The sequence below is a fragment of the Centroberyx affinis genome, unplaced genomic scaffold (genome assembly GCF_046629955.1).
Source record: "Centroberyx affinis isolate AG114_WGS23_722 - 3 ecotype Tasmania unplaced genomic scaffold, CSIRO-AGI_Caff_v1 ptg002880l_1, whole genome shotgun sequence".
NCBI lineage: Eukaryota > Metazoa > Chordata > Actinopteri > Beryciformes > Berycidae > Centroberyx > Centroberyx affinis.
Window position 1 is genome coordinate 247891 of NW_027281012.1, and position 23609 is coordinate 271499.

General features: G+C 44.5%; 1 protein-coding gene across 1 annotated transcript in view; it reads left to right on the forward strand.

The window, feature by feature from the left end:
* Positions 1–451: 451 nt before the first annotated feature.
* The window catches only part of LOC139658373 (receptor-type tyrosine-protein phosphatase delta-like), a 100556-nt gene continuing 77398 nt past the window's right edge, over positions 452–23609 (forward strand). The window contains exon 1 of the mRNA XM_071536489.1: positions 452–594. The gene's annotated coding sequence lies outside the window, so the exon portion shown is untranslated. The remainder of the gene's footprint in view (positions 595–23609) is intronic.

The following is a 23609-nucleotide window of genomic DNA, read 5'->3' on the forward strand; positions in this document are numbered from 1 at the left end:
CTCTCTCTCTCTCTCTCTCTCTCTCTCTCTCTCTCTCTCTCTCTCTCTCTCTCTCTCTCTCTCTCTCTCTCTCTCTCTCTCTCTCTCTCTCTCTCTCTCTCTCCTCTCTCTCTCTCTCTCTCTCTGATGCACACGTGCACACACGTTGCGTGAAGTGACTATTCCATTTAGAGAACTGTCAGAACATACCCCGCGAGCACATCAGCCTCTTCCCATCCCCTGTCAGCTCCAGCCGAGGCTGTGTGGGGGTATGTCAGAAATGTGCAGGGATAGATAAAACCCATGGAGCCAAACAGCTTTGTTTCATTCAGTCCCTCTCTCTCTCCTCTCTCTCTCTTTCTCCCTCTTCCTCCCTCCCTCCCTCCCTCCCTCTCCCCGTTCCTACCCTCCCCTCCCTTCCCTTGTTTAGGCTGTGAATACCCTGCATCTGAGAAATCAGACCAGACTGACTCACAGGGCTCTGTGAGCCAGCGCCACCGAGGCTGCCAAAGCATGCTGGTGCCAAGCTGTCCCACCATGCACAGAGCCAGACCCACGCTGCTGCTGCCGCTGCTGCTCGTCCTGGGTCTGCTCCTCCACTCGCCGACGCCGAAAGTAAGTGGACCCTCGGCTTTCACGCGGGCCTGAAGTGTCGTGTGCCGTTGGGATCGGGGCGGGGTTTCTAGTGTGGAATTGTTTTTGTGTCTTTTCTTTTTTCATTGATGGACATCAGACACGCAAATGTGCGTGGCACATGAAAACACATATAGACACACCAGGGTTAGATCGATATATCGGATGGCTGATATATTGGACAGATTTGGCCTTTTATTAAATATTGGATATGGGCCAGTGATGTTGTCCACCTCCGATATGATGCAGGTTCCTCTCTGATCACAGCTACGTAAAAATTCTGTAAACCTGCACTGAAATTACATTTTTCTTGCACATTTTATTTGCTCCTTTAATTGTTCAATTATGTTTTAGTAAATTAATTATCCCTTTAAAAGGTATCCCAGAATTTCCCCTACCGTTGAATAGGAGCGATGGGTCACCCTGTCTTAAGGCCACCCCCCCTAGAACAAAATTATGGAGGAAATATTGATTTTTTTTTGGTATGAAAATGAGGCAAAAAATCTAGAGTATAGGTACAAGCCTTTATTTTCCAACTATTCTCTTCTCCAGCAAAAAATCTTTTTAACTAGAAATGCACAGGCCTCGATCTAGAATCTCGTGATGCAAAGTCATTGGAATTGAGTTACTTGACATCAGACACCTGCCCATTGATGTGTGACAACAGTTTTCAAACCCCATTGAGCTCTGTCCCTGCGCCACAGCACCCCCTCACCCCCACCCACCCCCCCTCTTTTTTTTTTTTACACTAAGATCCATGAATCATTAGCTTCTCTAGTCACAGTGGGATGAATAAAGTTTTATTGCTCCCCTCGCACCGACTGAAATCCCCTCAGTTCAGCTGAATATCTCTGAATGGAGGGATCATTCACCCAAGGTCATATACCAGAGAGCCACGCAAAGTGGAATTGATGGGCAAGACTTTCAGCTTTGTGCTTGAGAAATGTTCCCTGCAATCTGTTCAAATGTGTTTTATTTTTTCGTCTCCCCCTCCCGCCGCATATGTCTCACAGCGGGGGAGAGGCAAATGGAGAAATGTACTCTCCGTTTATCCCCCCCCTTTATGTGCGCTTCCGGGATTTATTGACACAATTTAATTATGGGACCTTCCCAAAACGGCATTAATGGTCAATAAATGTTACCATTGAGGTGGCTCTTTAGCTATCTCTTCAGTAAGCCCCATGTTCCGCACAGGAGTGTGAATTTACATGGCAGCGTTTGACTATTGCCAAAACTTTCCCTCAGACAACTGTCCTGACGACACTTCCACACTTAAGCGTCCAGACATTCCGAGGTGAATTTGAGCACAGATGTAACAGAAACCTCCACAAGTGCAGTCAACAGCCCCCGAAATCCTGACGCCTCTGTGCTTCCCATCCTCCCCCCCCCCAAACCCCACCATCATTTTCCTCCCTGTGGCCGTGTGTGTGTTAGCAGCTGCTGCTACCCCATACCCCACTTAAACAGCTGTGCTGGGTCATCATTTCAAAGCCAAAACAAACTTACCGTGAGGTAGTCACAACGGCTGTCTAATAATGACTGAGGGGGTGTTGGGGAGTCAAGGAGGTCACGGGGAGGAGGCGCATGTCCTGCCTGTGACCGAGGTGTGAGAACAAGGGCCTATGAAGAGCCAGAACCGCTTCAGGCGCTACATATCAGCCTGGGGATTCGTATTTGCTCTGTTCTGTTCCCGGTCTCGCTCCTGCACTCGTTTGCTCCTCCCCTTCCCACCTCATCTCTATTGTCTCACTTCCTAATCTCTCTCTGTCTCTCTTGCTAATTTTCTCCCCGTTTCTTATTTGTTCTTTTTCCTTCTCGCCTTTTCTCTGCCTGCCTCTTTGTCTTCTCCCCGCCTTTCCCTCCCTGTGGTTTGGAGCCAGCGCGATAGCCCCTTGCCAGCGACTCGGAAGCTCCTCAATTTCCTCTGCTGTGCCACCGCATCTGCATAAACAGCCCAGACGCTCCGGGGCTCTCTCCCCATCTGCAGTGTGCACCGAGGACCAAAAAGGACCTCCACTCCATTTACTCCGCTCCAGACTCACCCTCACCCCCCCCCGCCCTGAAATCCAACAGACTTTCCGATGGGGAAGCTGCCCTCTGTTGGTGCTCTGAATCCATTTGGTGTGCGCTAGCCTCCGGGTGTGGACGCGGTGAAGGATATGAGACACGTGAGAGCAGAAAATGGCTGAGTCGGCCTGCTCAACAGATGGCCCGGTCCTCGGAGCCAGTCCTACGTGCCACCCCACACAGTGGACACCTTAGCCCCTCGCAACTAAAAGACAAATCAGGCCCCCCAACACTCACGCGCGTATTTATTAGACTCACCGCTAATGTTGGTAATGGGAGTGCTACCAGGGAAATTAGTCTTTTTGGAAATGTGTCGGCGGCAGACACATAAGGCCTGTATGTAGCTGGCAGGAACTTCGAGAATAATCTTTGAGGATTCTGTTATTGCGTTTGTCTGTTTGGTCCGTTGGTTGTTTTCACTCTGTCATTGTTTTGTCTTTGGCCTTCTCTCTGCCTCTCTCTCTCTCTCACTTTCTCCTTCACCCTCTCCCCCTCGCTCTTCAAATGCGGCCCATTTAATTTGTGTGGCAAATTGGGCTTGGCAATAGCTTGAAAGAGGGGCATAATTGTCCCTGGTGAGCCAAGGGGACAGAGAGAGAAAGGGAGAGGGGGGGAGGCAACAACAATTCCTCTGTGTCTTTTGCTAAACAGTAGTGCGAAAAGGAAGAGTAGGAGGATAAGAGGAGCACTAGAGGCATTACACATCTCCACCTGGGAAGGGATGAAACATGGGCCAAAATCTTTGGTGTGGGCATAGGCACTGAACAACTTGGCTGTTCATTAATTCGATAGACTGTTTGTTTCATCAGACTCATCAGCCCACATGGAGCAAAAACAAACCCAGTGTTAGAGGTCAGAGCCTGTCTCTCAGTGACATCACAGTTCCCCCCATGCCCCATTTTGTGAAACTCACCGATAGTGCCTGATTTTTTTTTCCTGATAAACAGATGTCGAAAAGATTTAGTCACTTAACTCTGTGGGGTCTTGTTGGTTTACAAACACACACACACACACTCTTTAGCCTTCCATATCCCACGCTGTGATGGACCAAGTCAAACCGTGGGCCTAACAGTGTTTTAATTGATTCCTCTCATTGCTGGTGGATGGCATGGTGAGTCCCAGTGAGCCAGCGCGCTTCTCTCTAACACGTCAAATGACTATCGACAGGCTCCCCCCAGCCTCTCTACACATTAAGACATTAACACTCAAACCTCATCTCACTCTTTCACACTTGTTTACACACAAGCATGCATGCAAACACACACACACACACACACACACACACACGCACACACACTCATTGTCAACACTCACCGCCAACAACATCTCTGGAGCCAACAATCCAAGGTGAACCACATGGGAACAAAACAGCAAATAGTCGATTTATGCACCACTTCTTTTGAGCAATTGCAGGAATGCAGTGTGGAAAAAAAGGGGGTGGGGTTGGGGGTGGGGTGGGGGCAGAATTGTCCACATTTTTGCTCACAAAAGCCAGCAAAATAAAGAGATGGACACATTCTGGCAGCTGTACAATAATCAGAAGGCAAGAGAGGGAAGACTTTTTTTTTTGTCCCGACATTGAGGTCAAATTAGACACATCTCCATCAATAAAATGACTGTTTATTGTGTGTGGAACAAGCTTCCCATATGTTCACTATTAGATATGAAGGAGAGAGTTACACGGCTACCATCAAAGAGCTTCTACTGCTCTATAAGGAGTTATTTGGTCAGCAGCGCTGCAGTAGCAATCCATTACTCCCAGAATCTGCCAGTGTTACAGTCATTTCCAAAAGGCAGATGTGCAGATGTGTGGGGGCAGATGCATCGTGGAGTGGGGATGGTCATAACGATGCGTGACGTGGTGTTTATAAATCTGTTATGGTACATATTGATAGAATCAGGGAGATGCATGTAGGAATGGACAAATATGTACACACACACACACACACACACACACACACAAACAAACCCTGAATAGAGAGAGAGCCTTGTAGGGAAATGCAACAGTGCAACTGCAACACTGATATATGTATGAATGGAAGACAAATACATGCATGTGCGCACACTTACACACACACACACACACACACACACACACACCCCTGAGCAGGATCACCTTGTAGCAAGTCCGAGAGCTAATGATACTGTATTCCCCGGATGACATTGGGCTGTAATATGTGTGTTTTATGCATGCCTGGTCTAATATGAATTATTGTAAAATAGTGTTGTATTTGCATATGAGCTTCCGGGCTGTACTGAAATTAGCATTTTTACAACAGCTCAAATTAAATCCCTCTGCTTAATTTGCCTGCATGCTAATTCGATTTAAATTGAGTCTATTCCATTCCCTTTTACACTCATATACCCACACAGCGCTAACATGCTGACACAAAACACGCGAACACAAATGGAGGCACATACACACGTGCGAATGCACCGTGTGTACTCAAAAGAGCATCAACCTACATTCACCCACACACACTGCCTGTCACACATCCAATTAGACACACGTACACATGCACACACACACACACACACACACACGGCTTGCATGTTAGCGTATCCACGCAGAATGGCATTAAAGCGAGGAGAGAACGGAACTCGAAGTGGTTTTGATCCAGCTTTAAATCATTGTAATTCCTCCGGTCTCCCCCTCGTTTATCATTCTGCCGGACACTGCTCAAGTGGAAATCTCATTGTTGGCTCCACTCGCTCAGTTCAAAAAGTGTCTTAGTACAGTACATCCTAAAACCAGCATCAGCTTCTGTAGAGCAGGGAGCACGCATCATGTTCACACTTCAAATAAATGCAGTGAAAACACCTTCGGCTTAGAGTGCCAGTACTTAATTACCATCTAGTTGTTTGGAAGAAGACTTCGTGACAAGACTGTGAATCTGAGATAAAACAATGTTATCAGGGCTACGCAAGATGCTTGCTTGCAGGTTGAACTAAATGAATAAGTAGTCATTATAATTTTCTTCAGCTGAAAATGCAAGTACCAACTCCTCGTCAACAATGTACTGTGCAATTATGTTTAAAAGATGTTGTATCAGGTCCATTATTAACTGCATGAATGCCGATTTCTCTAGCAACTATGCCCAAGTGTGTTATTTAACGCCATTAGCCTCATCTATGGATTGTAGTCATTTTGCTTCTCACTTAGACCACAGAATCACACAAAAGCCAAGCAATTTTCACCACACTCCTGACCCTCCTACACTCAAGAAAAGTAGATGTTCACATATAATACGGGGGCTTTGTACAGGCACAGATGCAGGTAATTAAAGGCTAGCCTCCAGTCACTAATGCTATATCTAAGTGCAAGTCAATGTGTCTTCAAGACACATTGACTTGAAAATGGAGGGGCAATTTAGCCACGGTGTACCATTAAAGTATGAGTGGGAATATTGACAGCGCAAAAGCACCACAACACAAATTGCAAATCTATTGGAGTGGCAATCAGCAATGCGCCAGAATTCCTTTCTCCAACTCCATATATTTGAATACCTCAACATAAAATGGCCTCGTCAATCATACTATGAAATGGCATGGCTTTCAGTACACCAGGGGGAGAACAAAACAACATGAAGATGACCCTGTTAAAGCGGTGCACCAGACCAGGTTTCTCACACTTACACAGGCACGCATGTACACAGACGCAAAAGTGCACACACACTTATACACACACACAAGGGTACCCTGTAGCATGCCTTTGATGCTGGGATCAGCCGGTGAGCTGAGCACAATGCCAGCTGTTTTGCATCTGCCTGGCTTACGCTTGGCATGATGCTGGCCTTGCTGGCATATGCTAAATCAGATCACCCTTCATACTGTATGCCAGCGAACTGTATAACAATGCGGGTGTTTCATGACATCACCACAGTGACAGTGCAATTAATAGATTGATGCTGTGGCTGCAGCACCGGGATTACTGGAGCCGGACTCAAACTACTCATCATCACATACACATCTGAGGCTGGGGAATTCATACTAAAATATGGATTAGGAGCTCAAATATTGTGGCTGTCTGATTTAATTTTATTGTGCTTTGTTTTCCTATTCATCTCACTGAGCAAAGTGTTCCAACATCAAAATTCACATTTACCAGTTTGAACTGGCATCACTCAATGTGGCCACCGTGTTTATGGATCTGTTCCAATATGCCTAAAACCAAAAATCTCAACAGAATAGATTGTCCATTGATGTAATTTGCATTAGTGCAGTCTTGCAATGGCATATTGATTTATCTGTTGGGTCTGGATTGACTCATCCAGCATTTTCTGGAGCACAGGATTCAGGTATGGGAGAATAAATGGTTGTTTCATGCAGGTTTGGCTGAAGCAGGATTATACCAAATTAACAGCTCATTAATCGACTCTGGGCCAATAAAGCAGATTCATGAATACAATCTTAGTGCTCATTAATAATATGTGGTTATAAAACATATTTCTAAAACACGTGGTATACACTGGGGTATGACTATCATCCACAGGAATGAAGAATGAATCTGGATTTTGTATACAGTAAGTGAAGTATGTGAACTTGGAACGAGTCAAGACGAATGGGAGAGCCTGGTCCTGGTCCGCCTGAGTCCCTCTATGAATTATCCTCTTAAAAATGTCAAAGCCACCTGCATATTGCTGAATGTATGACTTTGTCTGAGTGAGCAAAAACCATAAAGCCCCCTACATTCTTGGTGTGTGAGTCTGTATATCTTTTTGGAGGGAGAGGGTGTGTGTTTTTGTGTGCTTGTTATATGTCACTGTGCAATCCGAAAAGTGTTTTTCAACCCTCTGCCTTAGTGTGTGTGTGTGTGTGTGTGTGTGTGTGTGTGTGTGTGTGTGTGTGTGTGTGTGTGCGCGCGCGCAAGCAACACCTGGCCCTAGGCCTGTGCTTTGGTCTCACTCCAGGGGTCCCGAGAGTGTAGCACATTGCACTGATCTCAACACAGCACATTTGTGTGCCTGTGGGGGGTGTTGAGATGCTGCAGTGGGGTTAATGGTCTAAACCATTCATCTCTGCGCGGCGCCTCGGGGCGATCTCTTGGTCCCCGACAGAAAGCTTACATCCCCACCTTCTTACCTACAGCACTCTCCAACACTTGACGCCGATTGGGAATCTTTATGCCCGGAGCTCTTCTTGTCACAGTTGATTTACATTCCGCGCAGTGATGGAGTGAGTGCTCAAAGTCCGTCTTTGGAGAGCTGTCTTTCCTCACCTAATACTCCCTCACACACCACATCTGTCACTCTTTTCTGCACCCCTCCCTCCCTCCCTCCCTCGCTCATTCGTTTGCTCACTCATTCATTAACTCACTCGCTCACTCGTTCGCGCACTCACTGAGTCACACTCGCTCACTCCCGCTCTCTGGCTTCTCTACATCATCAAGTGAGTCATGCCATTTGGGGAGCTCAGATTTATTGTGACACACAGCTTTAGTGTGGTTTATTAGTTATGGCAAATGAGAGTGAAAGCCTCCATTGAGAGGTGAAAATGCTCTCACGCCACGGCCAGACCCACAGGCTTTTCCAGTTGAAATTGAGCCAAGCCCTTGATTCTAATGGTGCAGCGCGCTAAGTGCCCATCCAATCGCTGCAGGAATATGGAATATCAATGCTCGCATTAGCTCACATCGACAGACACACATGCACACATTCACACGCCATGCCAGGAGTGTCCCTGGACACTGATGAGGTGTTTATACAGCATCCATCATAGCATCCATGAGCAGTCTGTTTCCCCTTAGCTTTAATACTCCGACTCCCATGATGCCGTCTTTTGTGTCATTCATCATTCCCTCATCAACTAATTAATTACCGTGATCCCTTCTATCACTCGAGCCATGATTAAGGATATTTCAAGTTAAGTGTAGCTAATTAATGTACAACAGAGGTAGGGTGACAGACGATTCCAGAGAGATTATTTGCCTTGAAAGGTGATGCTTTGTTTTTTGGTTTTGCTGAGCTTCCCTCACCCCCCTACCCCCCCAAAATCCCAAATCCTTACGTCCCTATGTAGAGGAAAAGATGCAGTCCAGCATATTTCATCACAAACTTTCAGCCCCGCTAAAGTCTGATCAGTCTTTACACAGTCGTCCCTTTATCCACTCATCTCCCCACTTCTGTCTCTCCTTAAGTCTGATCGTTAGTACAAGAGTGTACATATGGGAGGGCGGCTGTTGAGCAGAGTCGATAATGTCAGGATTTATGCCTACATGGATTTCTTTAAGTACACATTCCAAATAAGATTTTCCCACTTTCCTCTCCTCCTCGTGCCCCTCGGAGAGAGGAAAAATAACACATAATCAGAGAGCCTCGCAGAGATCCCCTTTCACTGCCTCACCCTCCTTGCCACTGCCCGGGAGAGACAGTAATTTCACACCGCATGATCTGTTGCCTCTCATTACACGGCGCGATTTAATTGGCTGTGCTTTTTCCCCCTCGCGATTATTCAGGCAGAGATGTCCGCAAAAAGGATAGGCTGCAGTTTTGCCATCAAGTCCCGCAGCGACGGCCTTATTTGTGTGCCTTTGGTGGAATTATGCCTACACCAGTAGGAGGAGAATGGGAACGCCCAGCTGATGTTACCGATTACTCAGTTACCAGGTGGCGAAGCGCTGCCGAAGGGCCAGGTTAAACACGGCCACAACATTTCCCACACTAAGGTTGCAACATGCTACCCTTCATTCTGGATAGACACCTAGATTTTAGGTTGATCAGCAGTGTCAAGTGTGCGGGACACTGCTGTTCATACCTCAAATTGCCTTCATTCTACATGAGATTCAAATTTATCTCCGACCTCATTCTCAAGAAAATCACTTGCCTTGATGCCTTGTGTATACACATACGTAATCATGCACATGCGCTTGTGTGCACTCCCCCGCATACATATGTAATCACACCCATTTTTATTGTACATACTCCCACACATCTGATATGCACACATTCCTCAGGCATTTGTATGCTAACATATGCACTAACAGCCACGCACAGATGTATGCATATTCATAGTATGGACATGATCTAAAAATAGTGTCTGTGTTCTCCCCGTACATACACCATCTATACACCCACATGTGCAGATGTCAACTCAGGCAACCCTGATGGGACCGAGAGATGGGCAGCATCTGTAATCATATGCTTCCATTCTCAGATCCCGCCTAAAAGCACTATTGATCAGCCAGTGTGAAAAATCCAGTGGCGCCGTGACCCACACTGAAGCACTGAGAATAGGGACTGTGGGTGGTTAGTAGTGTATGCAAGTTTGGGGAGAGGGGGGTAGACATTAAGTAGGTAGAAGACGTTGTAGAGAGAAAAACACGCAAGAGAAAGAGCACTTAAGATGACTTGACTTTCAAAGGCAGAGTTATGTTGGAGAACAGAAGATAAGTAGAGAGGAAAGAATGAGGTGGGTGAAATGGACAATGTTCAAATCAGATGAGACGACAGGACTGAAGGAAAGGGGAAGCTAATTTGGGTTATAGGGATTCCTTTTTTGTTTCTGGACTGCTCAGTGTTACTCACTGCTACTGCTGATCATAACTGCTTCCTTGACATGTTCCTTTAAACCTAGATGCATAGTAGTGAGGCTATTAGCCTCACATGAATGTCACAATTCATTTTTGCAAAGCTCAAAGATAATTTCCAAAAAGTAATCCTGAAGCCTACAACTTTAATCCTGTAGATATGATTAGTTTCCTGCCATCTTATGAAATGATCTCAACCCTATTTTCAGGCTCTGAAATTTGGTAATGAAAGTCAAAGGTAAACAGATTAAAGATATTGCATTTTGGATTGAATGTCACATTTTGATCTCATTTCAAGTCTCTTGTCAGATACATGACAAAAGTCAACTTTTATCTAAAAAGCATTAGTCATTAAAGTGAACTTCACCCAACTTCTATCAAAGCTGCCGAGTCAACATCACTAGGCTACATGGAATAAGCAAGTTTTTATTGGTGTGCGCAAAGATTTGTGGCCTCATCATCTTTGTTAAAGAGAAGCAATTCAGAAGGGGTCACACTGGTGCCACAAGAGAGCAACACCATCACTAATAATAACAAAAATAATAGGTGATTAAAGCAAATGGAAACAAGCATTGGAGGGAAAACAAATTTAAAATGATTACTGTGTTTAAAAAAAAAAAAAAGGCCTTCCAAAAGTCAAGTGACAATGTAGCCTTAAATTAAAAACAGCAACCCATTGCAAAAACACAGCAGTGGTAATCAATTGGTTGTGGAGTGACTGGAGCGATCCAGGGATGGAAAGAAAAGTCACAATAATAGCAAACGAAAAAGCAAAACAGAACCACGAGAGGGTATTCTTATCTCAAGATGACTGCTATCTCGTGGAAGACAGCCACTTTTGTTTTGCCTCGCCTCATTGTGTGGCGTCTTTGAAATCCACAAGGGCCTGTTACACAGCATTCATTCTGTTTCATCATTTGCACAAAGGCTTGACTGACATTATTTGAGATAGTTTGTCTCAGGTACAATGAGAGTAATTATGCAGGCTTCATTGAGAACAGAGAGTCTACCTACGGAAAGTAAGCAATATTACTGGCAATGACAGAATACTAAATTGTTAATAAAAGCTATACAAATGGCGGTGTGTCTTTTTATGATTCATAACCCATTAACCTGCATTACTCTTGCACCATGCACTGGCTTATTGAGCTTTGGTAAACAAAGAGAGTCATATCATTGGTCAAGGCGGCATGCCTTGGTAACAGGATGAGAACTACTTCCCGTTAGAGGAAAACGATACTGGGGTTCGAGTCAAATTAGCCAGCACAAATGGGGCAAACACAGTGGCACTAACACTGCAGGCCATCCAAGGCACTCCCGCTCCCCAAGCAAATAATCGCAAAACAGAAAGATTTTAATGTTAACCTTATGTAGTTTTTCTCTGACTACTTGAAAGAGGCACATCCCTGTTTACTGGCGCCTCGCTACTGTGCCCAGCTGCCCTTCTTTCTGCATGGGGCTTCTCGTAAGGCAAATCTATCCACCCGGTCACTGCACTACATCTGTACAAGATCTGGAAATATCGATTAGGTGATAATTAAATTGTCCTCCCCAGCTTGATATGGATTAATAATTGGACGCTAATGCCCTCCTGACATTTTGCCGTATCGACTCGATACTGTTTGGAGCGGTGCGCCGATAATTATGACGCTTGGCATTCTTCATTTTGTCCCTAATGAGAGCAATCAGAGTTGGCTCGACTTTTGCCTAAGAATGAGAAAGGAGAGAATGAGAGTGAGAGGGAGGGATAGATTTTCTCTTAGGACCATTACTCAAAGCTTTGGTCCTTATCAAGGAGATGTTTCCTTGCCTCACAGGAAAGTTGTTTTCGCCGCATCCTCTGCTCATCTCTTGATGTATGTGCAATCAGCGCTTCATCAGAACATCAGAGGTGCGGCTCTCATTACAGGATACGGTCTCATACCACGTTAGTCCCAATCAACTAAAGAGGACATCTTTGGCCAAAACAACACCACTACTCGCTGTACTATAAATACTGGGATGAGAAGGTGGCATGGGCATCGTGCCACATCACTGCTTCAACTTCCTCACTGCCATCTGTGAGTGTTCCTCCTCTGGCATTCTCACAAAGGCCTTTTGTGCATTTTTTTCCCCCTTTGTCCCCGTTCGCTAGGTTTAATTAGGTTATTTACTTGAGCCTCACCTCCCAGTGTTTCATTATAGCGGGCATCGCAGATAGGGCTTCACACAGGGTAGGGGCAGATAAAAAGTTAGGACAAAAGATGATAAATGTCGCGAGCGGGGACCGGAATGCAATCTGGCTGCCGCGATGCAGAGATGCTCTAATGGCTTCCCAGCGAGGAAGGGGGCAGGCACTGTCGAGATGGCAATGTGATAAATGGCGCTGGGATGGCTGTAAGGACTGTAGGCAAGGCAAAGAAAAAGAAAGAGTCATGGAAGGAGGAAAAAACGAAGATGACCACAAAATGGAATCCAATTCGTCTGGACTCGGTTCCCCCTCCTGACAAATTCAGTGCAGAAGAAGAAGAAGGGGAAGGGAAATTGTTTTTTAGGGACGTGTTCACCCCCCCCTCCCTCCGCCACCTCGCCACCCCCCACCATCACACACCACACACCACACACCACACACCCGCCCCGTCTTCCTCCCAGGTTGAAAAGGCAAAAGGGACGTACGGGTTCTGACAATGCTCTTGCACCTGTGGAATGATTAATGACAGCGGCCTCGCCTTGCGCGCTGCAGAGTGAAAATGTCGGCTCCAAAAACACACCAAGGAGAAAGTCCTGCTACAGACATACTTCATGTGCTGTTTACATTACACAGCATATGTTTTAAATTCCCTCCAAATTCAACATGAATTACTTTTATTTCACTTAACTTTATAATACTGTCATTTCTGTCCTGTACCAGCTTCTCTATTGTCAAAGTCACCGCCATCGTGCGGGCTTCATGCAAGCTGCATTGTAACGTATCAGTGAATAGTGCAGAGAGGGAGAGGGAGAACAATGGAAGGAGAAAAGGAGAAACTAGCCTCTCATAATGAGCAGAGTGAGTGTTTAAAGTTGACATCATGTTCAGACCGGTGCCACCCCACCTTCCAGACCATGCCAACATGTGATTCGACAAGATGTATGTTGGAGTGATGCCCATACTCTCTGGATGTCAGGGCATTTTCATTGAAATGCCACACACACACACACATACAGTGTTCTTAAAGTGTTGAGGGATACTAATTTACATGAAACCTGAAGGCAGCCTACAGACGCAAAGGATGCTGTATATCCTTACGTGCTGTAGTCGACTCCTACAGCTGTGATCATTTAAATAATTGACTTTTCAAGCCATTATCTAGTGTGAAGGACACTTATTTGACGTTACAGTCTTGGCGCAGTAGCTCTCCGGCCGTTCGACAGTCTTGAAGTTGAAAAATCGCTCTCGCTTTGTGTTCGCTTTGTACGCTAAGTGCACTAGTTTTTCCAGAATATTCATGAGGTTAACAAAACAATAATGCTGAGTCAATGTGACTGCCGAGTATTTAACCTTTAATCAATGAGAGGAAAGGGCTGCAGTCGCTACTTACTGAGCACCACATCGGAGTACCCTGTGGCATTTTGTGACAATGTCACTGGCTTTTTACTCTCTCTCTATCTGTCTGAAATTTTCTCCACTCCCCACTAAAAGCCAACAGCTCAAGCCATTACTCACAGTTGCACTTTTAAAATAATACAGATAATTATGAAAAGGAGGAATAGCAGATATATTAGAGGTCTTTACATTTTATATGATTTTTTAATGCCTCAAGCTCATGTCTCCAAGCTCACAAATTCATGTGTGAGTATTAAAGTGTTTGATTGATTCATGGCGCACTCCCATTATATATATATGTATACACAAAAGCACTGTCATGCAAACACACACACACAGACACAGACTGACACGGCATATATATACGCAAATAGCATGCCTATATTCATATTCACGTTTCACATGCTTATGCACATATACTCGACACACACATACAAAAAAATCACACACATTGGCTTGCCCAGTGGAGTAGAGCCCATTAATGCTGGCAAACATTTGCACTTGAGGCCGGCGCTTTTGTGTACTCTCTTGCTCTGTCAATTGTGGCTCAGTTTGGCGAGGGGTGAAAAGGACTAAGAAGAGAAGCGTAACCAACTCTATCAGTCCAAAGGCCACATCTCCGGTCCCCAGCAGTCTTCTGCCCTAGGGAAGCCCCGCGTCTTTAGAAATTGGCCCTCTCTTGCACACACAGCCTCTGAGAAACGCTTCACAGTGTTCCATTAAAGCGCTCATCGAGCCACAGTTGGATAGATATAGTATAGATGAACTCCAAGAAGCATCTTTTTTAATATTTCATCACAACTACACTCAGACAGTCGCTCGTAACGACAGACTGAGCCATCAGCGGTTCCTCTGAGTATTTGGTTCCATTTTGTTTGGTTTCACTTCTTGGATATGTGTCAGTCGCTTTTCAAATAGCCATTTTTCTCACACTGCTAGAAATGAGGATCAGGCATCAACCCCTCCCCGTCATCTGTGGCACTTCTTTTTACTTGTTTTGTTTTGACAGCCTGCCAGTCTGATATAAAAGCAAAGTGGCGTATTTCACTTCTACAATCATGTTTATTTCAGTCACCCCTGATGCGACTCTCACGTCAAAGTGATTCATATGCATATTATTGGCTAATCACCATACAAAGGCAGGATTGTTGTAGAAAGTGAAGGCCATTTTAGTGAAAGTAAGTTTTGCAAGTAGCTTTGTGATACTACGTTTTATTTTGACGAGGCTTATAGTTGAATAGAAGAGAACACACCTTAAAAGTCCTTACGTGAAGAGAGTCTGTTAACACCTACACACACTCGCATAAACATACACACAGACACAGACACACACACAGTCATCCTCTCTACACTTCCTCATCTCTCGCTGAATCATTCCCACATCCACACACATCAAAAAGGAGCCTCTCACAAGCGATCTAAAGCACTTAATTTTACTGGATTATTTTAATTATGTCCCCCGAGGGCTGTTGTTTTTCGCTTCTGCGGTGACATTGCACTGTTTGCTTCCCAGTCAAAACCCCCATCCCCCATTACGCCCCTGTTCCCACCCGCCTTCATTTGTTTCCCATCTGTAGCTCTTCAAAGACACACAGCCACACGCACAAACTGAACTGTGCAGTTTGGGGGTACGCAATTAAGAATTAAAGGACTCAACTTGGATTTACCGCATGCGGTTTAGTTGTAGACATTTTTAATAATGCACAGTTGAGAAAAACAACCCACTAGTATATAGCTAATACTCTATCCTGTCTGCATTTCTAATCAACAAGCTATTTTAAATGTAGGAATCTTTATAGATCAATTAATTGGTAGTATTCTATGAAGCTGTGGCATCTTATCAATTATTACTTTAAAACCAGCAGCTGAGAGGCCAAACTCTGACCACAAATATTCTTTTGATATCTAGACAATCAATGCTCATCTCAAACATGTGACATCTCTTAGCAGGGTTTGATGAATTCAATTTGGCAAGGGAGCAGCACACTTTCCTAAACTGTAATGCTAAAGTAGTAGGTAATGCTAAACTTCACAGCATCTTTCAGTGAATCAATAGTGACAGCATTATTAGCATATGTCTTTGCTTTCTATTTATGCTCTTATCAAAGGTCATTGCCGGTAATGATTAAGCAATAAAGCCAACGTTCTGTATCAGCCATTAAACATATGATATTATCAGTATCTGATGAAAGCTGGAGCATAGAGGATACTCAAACCTCTGACAGAGTCTCCACTGTCAAAGTCATCCTAACGTTTGGTTGAAGCACGGTGGTTTCCATGCCGTTCGCTTGTTGCTGCATTCTGACAGAACATACTGTAGTCAACGTCAAACAGAAAAAGGTGTTTTTCCTCAAAAAAGGTTTTCAAGCAGCAACATTTCTTCTTTCCTCTCTTTGCTCAATACTACTCCTTCACCCCTACGTAAGATTAATGGGCTGTGAAAGGTCACTCTGGTCCTTGAGTGACTGTTTGTGGTCCCTCCCCTGCATTTGCTTTGTCCTAATAATGGGGTTTTGGTTAGAAGAGAGCCATGACTCGTTCTTCCATACCGAGTTATGTAAGACGTTGGTTTGTAGAGAAGCTTGATTGCTCTTATTCAAGTTCCTCAGAAATTGCTTCTTAATCGCGTTTCCATAGACTGTCCATCACATGCCCAATGGATTATTGTAATGTTTCCAGAAGAGATAGATCGGTTAATAAAAAACAAAAAAACAAATGAGATCTTGGTTAGAATTTAACAAGGGTTAGATGTAGATATGGAAAAGGCAGAGCTAGAGCGCAGTGTAGTCTAATGCAGGAATGTGAATTTATCCCAAAAGCTTTGTTTAGGTAGAGCCTTGCTTAGTGAACTGAGGAGCATTCACAGGATGTCTGAACCGCTGAAATGAAGCCAGTTGTCATCTAGCAGGATTGCTGGAGCATGAGCTAGTTCCCCTGTAACAGCCTGAGAAAACACAGTGCAGGGAATGTGTCACTTCTTATGGCCTGACAACTGGCATCCATCGGAAATGGCTTGGCACTACTTAGCCATAAAATTAGAGTCTGTTTATATATACAATGTCGAATCCCTGGAACGATTTGCTACATAATCCATCTGTGCTCCTACGGAAACAAATATGAGGCAAGCTTTTCCGCTCCGTGGTTGAGGGCAAAGACAATTATATGAAGTTTATGCTATAAAGAAATAGGACAGGCCTATGCACAGTGCAATTCCCTCTCGAACAGAACCAGTCAAATATACTTCCTATTTGATTTTCCGTCCCCCTTTTTCCATCCATATCTTTTGATTTCTGCTAAAGGTAGTGGAAAGCCATGCAGCAGCCTTGCAGATTGTCATCTGTACATCCTATCATCGTGATATTTTCTTATCAATCTCACGTCGTAAAATGAAAATTACATGTGAGGTGGAAGCATCAGAATCATACACAATCTTGTTCTCCCACTATCTACACATGTCATTACATTGGCAGTGAGCTGACATGGCTGAAGAATGTTTATCACTTTTTGCCATTTATAACATCTTTTCAAGTCCGTGCAGCCCCAGCATGATAACTGTTGGCCATTTTGCAGCAGCGCTGCCATTTAATGAATCGTTCCATTGCCTTGTGGATAACAGAATGAACGAATGCATTTCTGTGTTAGTGGCTGCCACTGCCTATCCTATCAGATAATTAACTTTTTGCAAATAGACTGCGCTGACTACCAAACAGAGTAAGCCTGCACAATTAGAATTACTTATCTGTGTTCTCTCCTTTTTCCAGACATTGGAGGGAAAACAAACAAGACAAACAAATCCAAATTTCATACTTCTTGCTCAACTGTTTTTTTTTGTTTTTTTTTTAAAACCGTCACACACCAACTGGCCCCCAATTTGCGTATTCATACACAAATGAACAAGTAATGAATGAAGGGAGATGAAAATGAAGTCTCATTGGAAGCGAAGCCTCTGTATTATTTTGCATCGGCGTTTGACAACCCCAGTCCAGATGTTCGGAATTTCCGACAGGAGGTCTAGTGTTTTCCACCCCGCTCCCCCTCCCCTTCAATCTCTTTTCTCAGGACGGATGGTCTCGCGCCGACACTGGCGCAATTCAATATTTATACGCTTCCTTCTGTTTGGTTTCCACCGCAAAGGGAGATGCGCTTTCATGTGTCTGATTTGCCACAGCAGCGATTCGGTTCCCCCTTTTAAAGCGTTGGGGGCCGTTTGAACAAAGCCATCTGTTTGAGTGGGCCGTTTTATTAAGTGACAAACTGGATCCCTCTACCTCGCTAATGTGTCTCGTGGGAGACGGCGGTAGCTTGTGTGTGTGTGTGTGTGTGTCTGGTAGAGAGACCGAGGCACTGAGAGAGAGAGAGAGGAGGAGAGAGGGTACACGCTTGCCTCTGCAAACATTGTAATATGCCGTGGAAGAGACCACACTGCCATTGTAGCTGTCATTGTATAACTTAAAGGTTTTTGCTTTTATGAATCAACAACAGAGATAATTGGATAAAAGAGCCTTTCATTTACCATCTTTGCCTGTGAGACACACGCTAAGAAGCTCAGCACTGTTCCATAAATAGTCCTTTATATTTATTTAATGGAACCTTCCAGAGTTTTCTATTGTCCTCTTCTAAAAAGCCTAGGCCCCCCAATTTATTAATGTCATTTTCCCCCTTTGCAGTGTTCCCTCCATCCAAGCCAGAATATTCGAACACCTATGTGTGTGTGTGTGTGTGTGTGCGTGTGTGCACAATGTTTGTGTGTATGGCGCCTGTGTACCTTTGGTGCCTTTTCCCCCCCCTATCCCCCATCTTTTCAGAGAATCTGTCAGTGCATTGAATGTGGGACAAGAGCATTAGCCATTCTTTTTGAAGCTGCTGCTGTTGTCTGTGCAGAGTGCCCTTGCTCCTGCAGCGCTATCGCCAGGAGCTCAGACCTTGCATAGCAGTGCCACTGAGCATAAGTAATACACACTGACTGGGGTTGAGGAAGTCCCATTGAAACATGATTTTTTGCAACCTGTGTATATTTTATATATATCTCGGGCTGAATATTTGGCAAGGAAAAAGCGGCTGGTGGGTTGCGTATTCTGATTATGCGCACTGTAGTGTTCACGCCTTTGAAGCCATGTTGCAAGCGATGACACGCACGCATTGAATCATGGGAGACTTTGGGTGGCTCATGAGCAAAGTGCGAGACCTTGACCCTTGCACAGAATGGACATGCGGCCTCGGTATCTATATGAAGCCTTAATATTTATAAGTTCAATTAAGCTGCATTCTTGTATATTCTATTGAATTAGTTTTACATAATGACTGTTATGAATTTTGCTTAGAGAGCACATTTAAGCAGTTGAGAGGGGGGGAGTAGTGTGGGAGAAGGCTTGTATTATGAACTTCATTATGTGTGACAAGCAGCGCAATATTGATGGAAGAGCGGGTCCCCATCATTGCACTGCATTAAAACCTCCGCAGCGAATTAATGTACTATTCCTGATCCAGTAATTAACAATCATTCGGGGGCCATATCCCTTTTCAAGTAATCACTAATTGCAATAAGAATTTCAGTTTCCATTTAAGGCAAGATTACCGATGAGCATGCAATGCAAATCAACCAGCAGTTCTAATTAAGCTCCGATTCCTTTTCTTTCTCTCTGTCCGGAGCCTTTGTGAGTACATACAATGTGGAGTTTGTTTCCATGCCGTTACAAAATTCAAGTTTTTTATCACAACGCTGCAGATAGAGAGCTGTTTAGTGCCCTGAGGAAATGATTTAACGTTGTGTGTGTTCTGTTGTATAGTAGTTGTGCTTTTTCTTTCATTCTCTCTTGTGTGTGTTTGTTTATCTCTGTGTTTGTGTATCTGCATTGCCACAACCTGTTCTTCCACGGCAAGGGGTCAGATGGTTCCTGTTAATTAAACCATAGAGAGGGTCAAGCTTTATAAATCAGGCATATGCAACCGCATTCATGGTCACCAAACTCAGGCTTGTTGTGCCAATGACCTTTCTGTATTCTTATACCATGATAATGATTGTTGATGCTGAATTCCACAATGCTGAAGGGATTACGTAAAGTCAAATGTGCGATTAGGCACATGCTACATGCATCACTTTTACCCCCTCTCACTATTAACCGCCCCTTCCAGTCCATTTTGGGTCACTCGCTGTCGCCGTGACAATTCATCAATATCACAGAACTGATATGCTGTGGCTTAAAGATGTCAAATGAGGTTAATGGCATCTTTAAATGCTCCTTTCTTCCACCCGTATGTCCAAAATGGAGCGGGGTATTTGTCAGGCTGCCACCCAATGTGTTAGGATTAATTATCGCCCTCCACAACCCCACCTCACCCTGCAAGTTAAAGATTCAGAGAGGAAATGGGCCCTTTCATGCAAATGAAATTGAATATGTCAGTCAGTATAATTGTGAAAACCGAGCCGTCTTGGACTGGTGTCTGTGCGGAATAGAGGTTCCAACTGAAACTCGGTTTATTAATGTTCCTCTCTCCACTCTTTGATTCATGCTCTTTAATGGCTTGGCAGATCAAACTTTAGTCTATAGTGGAGCCCTGATGACTTGAAATGTTTTGGCCGTTATGAATGAAACTGGACTCTGATCTTTTTGAGCACAGTATTTAAAGGCAATGTTTGACTGTGTGTTAAGCCAATATCAAACAAACTTATAATGAATACAGATGCGTGAGATTCTCTGAACCTAAGTTTCCCTTGAAGTCAATCTGACTAAAGAAAATTATGATATCATTAGCCCCAGCTCCCAAAACAGAGAGAGGAGCTGTCAAATTATGAGGTTGCACAGGCCACTCAGCGAGATACTCTGGCCGTGCAACAGGTACTTGAATTTCACCTCCCCCTCCACAGAGCAGAAGCACTGATTAATTCAGGTCCAATTCAACCCAACAAAATACCAAACCAGGGTATGGGATATTTGCCAACTTCACTCAATTCTCTCTCACATTTGGGGTTTATGTTGAGATAATAGGCTTCTCGAGAGCCAGCAGCTGATTTTCTCTATTGCCGTAACAAGCTCTGCATAGTGTCTGCCCCAGTGTGGTAGTGGTATTTTAGGTTAATCTCCCATAATTCTCTACATCAGACCCTGATCCAAACTTTGAAGCCTGACATGACCTGATTGATGGATCAGACCACTGCATTAAAATGGAGGGTTCAAAAGACTGTAATATAGGAACTATAATTAAAGTGCATTGCAGTAAAGACAAAGGCCAGTGTGTGTGCAGTGTATGAAGGGGGAAAAAAAGATAATGATAGTATATATAGTGGTGTGAGCAATAAATTGCCTTTTAAGATTCTGACAATCCATGTTTGGACCGCCCACCTTGGTAAAGGCTTCCAATTCCCATTTAAGTTCATCCATTTAAAAAAAAAAAAAAAAATCTACTTCCAGTCATGAAACCGTCTGCCCCCACAGCCCCGTGGACATGAGTGTTCTTAAGAGCGGCGGAGGCTTTCAGTCAGTCACCAAATTATTAATATGGCATCTATCCATGTTGAAATTGAAAAACAGAGCAGGGGAATGCTATGGAGCGCTGCTTCCTTTTCAGCAGCAGTGAATACGGACAAGGTTACATAATGACCCGAGGGAAAGCAGGCACAGGTCCACGTCACTAACCTTTTTAGCTTGTGACAGGCTTTACACTTTTCATTTGTTTGCTGGCGACAGCTTAGCACCGGATTAACAGGCGCCTAGCCACTGTATTAATTCAGGTAGATTATGGCTACCTCTCAAAGGAGACACAAATATGCAGCAGAGGGACACAGCAGCATTTATGACAGTTCCTTCATTCCACTATCACGCATTTTCTGTTTTCTCATTCAAAAGCAGTTTACTTTTCTCCCTTGTGATTTTGAATAGCCATAAGGTTTTTAATAGTCAATAGCTTTGAGGTTGAGATTGCCATTTTGCTTTACTGTGTTAGAGAGGTTGATTAGTAAGAGCAATCAATATACACATATGATGAAAGACAAAGTACTACAAATATGCAATCCCTTTATTAAAACAGGGGCCTATGAAAAAGGTGTCTGCATAGCACACAAGTTTGCACAAGAATTGTCCATAAACATAATCCTTTTGGTTGCCGTCAAGGCGCTGTGCATTCAAATTCAGAGGCAAAGCTTTTTTTCAGTCAAGGCATCGCTCACAGGGAAGTGAGGTTTCAATCAGCCTCTGTCTACCTGAAGCCATACTGTATGAGGAGTCGACCAAAATGGATGTTTGTCAGCGCCGGACCTAAAATGGGGGTATGATGGTGATATCAGCGGCCATGTCTGTGAAAACACCATTACCGCCATGTCACGCCTCAATCACTCCCCATTGTGAGATGACTTCCCCCCCCCCGCCCCTCCTCCACTCACCTCCATTGCTGATCTCCCGTACGTGTCGTTGCAGTCTATCACAGCCGGCGTAGGGAGACGCACCGAGCCGTAATGGATGGCCCCGGAGCGAAAACAGCCCCAACAGCATATCAATTACCCATCAGCCCCCTCTTGGCTGGATGCCAGTGTGCGCCACTCCCCAGCCAAGTCAATGAGATAAGGTCCAAATGCAGATATAATGGTGCTTTTTTGCCACGAACAAATTACACAGTGTCGACTCTGCTGCGCACCTGTCGGATCTGTCAGCCTGTGAGTGAAAGAGAGAAAGGGAGAGATCCAGAGAAGTGTGTGTGTGTGTGCGTGTGTGGGTTTGTTTGTGTGCGTGTGTGAGTGTGTACACGCGCCCGTCATGAGGCGCACAGGTGATTTCCCAGACTCATTTGCCCAGCTGCTTGCCTGTTTATCTGTCCGCCCTTTTGATTGCCGGCCACACATCTTATGTCACCTCTCCACGAATCCTGCAGGTTAATTTGTCCCCCGCTCACAGCGCTGCTGGGCAGTGCAATCTGGGAGGGGAAATCAGTCCACACGCCCGCACGCAAACAAGCACAATCACACACTCTCACGCACACACACACACACACACACACACACACACACACACACAGATGAGGTGATTCAGATGGCATTACTGCAGCTGCGTGGCCCCTAATGGCCTGCTGAAGTGATTGATAAAAGGCAAACAGTTGCTCCACAGGGGGACAGATGGAGTTACACCTCCCACTGAACCTGGCACTCAAGCTTCAGAGGGAAATATTAGGGGGTCTGACTTACCACCACCGCACTATTTCTATTGAAATGATAGGGGCCTTGATCATTATGATAAAGCTGGAATTTAAATCTTACAATCAAAAGCTCATCTGGGAGAGATTGCCTACTTTGATGACTAATTACTTTCATGTGCTTTGATTTCTCTGGGTAGTAATAGAAACATTAGCTCGTGAGCAGGAATTGATTTTCCCGAAGAAAAAAAAAAGCTAAACAAAGCAGTAGTCAATTGTTGGAACTGGAAGCAAATAGACAATGGTTGTAATAGCTGACAAAGGCAATGTCTGGATTATATCGGCAAATAATTTGTATTCCATTTGAGTAACTGCCATTCTAAAAATCATATTCCAGTAACTGGGTTACCACTCATTTTACGGTTGTGTAGATCAGAGCCTGAATAAATGCTATTGTATAGTGCTGTAAAACTACCAAAGGAGATGGGGACATCCATGCCATGTCCTGACAAAGCAAACACTGTTCCTCTTTTCTATTCTCTCTCCCTCCACTCCCCTGCATTTTTATTATTTCTTCCCTCATTGCCTTTACACTTGACTTGTCACGCTGAATCGAGGGACCAATTAGGACCTACAGAGCGCTCGCATGGTCAATCAGAGGATTGCGAGGACTCTATCGGGTGCGTGTCTCATTTGCGTGGGGGCACAGCCGTGACGCCA